The following is a 2,891-nucleotide window of genomic DNA, read 5'->3' on the forward strand; positions in this document are numbered from 1 at the left end:
ACCAGTGTAATAGGTCGCCGAGTGGTATCAGGAGGCACACACAAGAAGACTGGTTAATATTATGTTCTTCGGCTCAATCTGCCTGAAGTTATGTATACAACTGCTCCGGCTCAATCTGCCTGGAGGGACTCTGAAAGTAATACAACTGCTCCGGCTCAATCTGCCAGGAGAGACTCTGAAAGGAATATGACTGTTCTCAAGAAATGAGTAAAGCATGGCAGCTTTTATAGGGCGAAAAGGAAGGAGATCATCATAGAGTCTGCATGAGCCATGAGTCATGAAAAAGGGCAAAAGTCTGTTGTGTCAGTCCAAACAGAACTTGGGAAGGCATAGCAACAGTATCTAAATGTATAAGGATGAAAGAAGCAAACGGAACTTTGGAGGAGAACAGAGGCCAGGGAGGGCATTGGCAAATGGATGCAAACAGGATCTAGAAAGGGTCATGACTGTCCGCATGACCTCAGTCAGGGTCAGGGAGGTACAGTACAACATGTGGGTGTTAGTTCTACATGTACATACAGGTGCGATGATCTAAACTAGCAAAGATATGTAGTATGCAATCCAGCAAGCGCAAGAGAAACACAAGTGGTGAGAAGTGATTATAATTAGCTTTGCAGGCTTGTCAGCAAAGGAGTGACAAGAGTCATGCAGTGCGTGTACGTGTACATGTGACATGATTAGAGGTCAGTAGATATAGATGTAGTACTAGTAGTACTAGTAGTCAGCTACAGTTCAGTACTAGCAAGGCCGGGATACTACAGTAGTACAATGTACTTGTCGTCGATCCCATTGGCATTGCATGCAGAAATAAGCAAATAACGGCCACGACGTGCTACTACCCCAGGTAGTATACTGGGGACCAGAGTATGTCAGTACTTACGGAGCCTCGAGCCCTGCCCTGAAATGGCGAGACTCAGACACTCTGCCCTACCATGGCTTCGTGAATTGACCCAATTCCGGCTCACTGGGAGGTCCGAGACGTCCCATAACCCGATTAAACCAAGTGGCTGCAGTCCATATGGTGGCCACAAGAATCCACACCATCCGACCATCACCACGAAAAACGTCCTACACACAACACACAATGATTTCACGGTTCGCAGCTGGATCATGGAGGCCGAGTTTTCCGCATCCGCAGGAACACCACCACCCTCTAGGATCAAGGCGCAGATGCAGCTCCTAAGCGGTGGGAGGTGAGTAGATCAGACCCACTACTAGTGCACTACAAAGTGGTCAAAGACCTACACAAATTTGTAAAATCCCATTCGCTGCATCCATGTTTCCCTTGTGCCAGGCCACGAGTTCCCAACTGTGGGTCGCAGCACGTAACGGCTGGTAAAATCCTTCCGCTTCCAAGCAGGACTTGAACCTGGTAGATCTACCTTCGGTTTCTCAATCATGGTCTTAGACCATCCCACTATGCGGCTAGTATGCCTGCCTAAAAGTAAAACGTCCTACAGCAAAGAATTTCCAAAGGTACACGTGATGTCAAGATTATAAAATAATATTATTATAATAATAAGCTCCCAATTACCTTGGCGATATACATGTACATGATGCAAATTGCAGTCATGTACCAGGTCTCCACCTCAGTCCAGGAGGGGCGCCCGGCCCCAAGCGGCAGCAACCAAGAGCTTCACCAGTGATGACAACAGCAGCGGGGAGTCGACTCCCTGGACAGCAAGTACTACCGGTACATGTACATGTAGTAACGGGTTTAAGTAACATAGTTGTGCATTTACCGTAATTGGCTTCTTTTAAATAACTGGTAATTGGCTTCAGGATAATCGGCATTGTCATGCTGTTGAGTGTTCGAAGAACAAAATGCAAATGACCGACGGGCGGGAAGGAAGTGGTAAATTACTGCATGCATTAGCAAAGGCATAGTGGTGGCCGGCGGAAGCGAAGGCTACAGCTTGTGTGTTTCTGAACATTCAAGTGATGCTAACGCGGATCCCGCGAATATTATTATTAATATTAGCAAGAGCACAAGATCTCGCTACATGATTGTTGTGAATGCACGTGCGCGCGTGATCATACAGTCTGGTATGCAGAACCATGCAGACAGCGACAGCGTGGCGAGCGTCATAACGCCAAAGTAGCAGGTAGTTTGTCGTCTTTCTAAGTAAAAGTTACACGCGGTCATTATCACATGCAGCTGCCAGTAGCTACAGCCTGATCTAGGACACTAGGGGGTATCATCAGCTATTTACAATGACCATGATGACGTCCTGGACCCCCAGCAGTGCACAAAGATCTACTATTGCAGAATCACTGTATGACTTTTGTACTGTTTGCTTGCACTGTACAGACTTAGTGTGCAGTAGATTTAGATTGAAAAGAGCAAGGAATTTGCTCCGTGGCATGCGTCAGTCACGGATACGCCGTTTGACAGGAAAAGCTAATCGTCCACTTAAAAATAGGGCTACTTCATAGATGTATGCAATAGCCCGCCAATCATTCCAATCTAGCTGATATTTCAGTGGTCCAAAACAAGTCCCAAGCAATACAACCACACCGACTGAGCAATAAACCACACTGGACAAATTACCCTCTGTCCAAAATAGATCACTTTAAGCAGCCATGCATCCCCCTGTGGCGCTGGTGGTTACTGGAGGAAATAGAAAGTCGAAACTGATACCTACCATGGGTGCTGCGTGCACAAACACATACACACATCGATGGGGAGGACTGAACGAATCCTCTATTTCTCTTGCGGCATTCTGCGCATGGCAATGAGCGGGCACAAGTTCAGTCCGCAAAGAAAACCCATTTAGGCGAGGCGTGGAGGCGACCAGTTATGTCGTGACTCGTGGGTACTTGTGGAACAACTGGAGAACAGCCGGAGTCCACCTCCCTACCGCTGTGGCCACAACTGACAAAAAAATGTG

The sequence above is a fragment of the Sycon ciliatum genome, chromosome 4 (genome assembly GCF_964019385.1).
Source record: "Sycon ciliatum chromosome 4, ocSycCili1.1, whole genome shotgun sequence".
Classification (NCBI taxonomy): domain Eukaryota; kingdom Metazoa; phylum Porifera; class Calcarea; order Leucosolenida; family Sycettidae; genus Sycon; species Sycon ciliatum.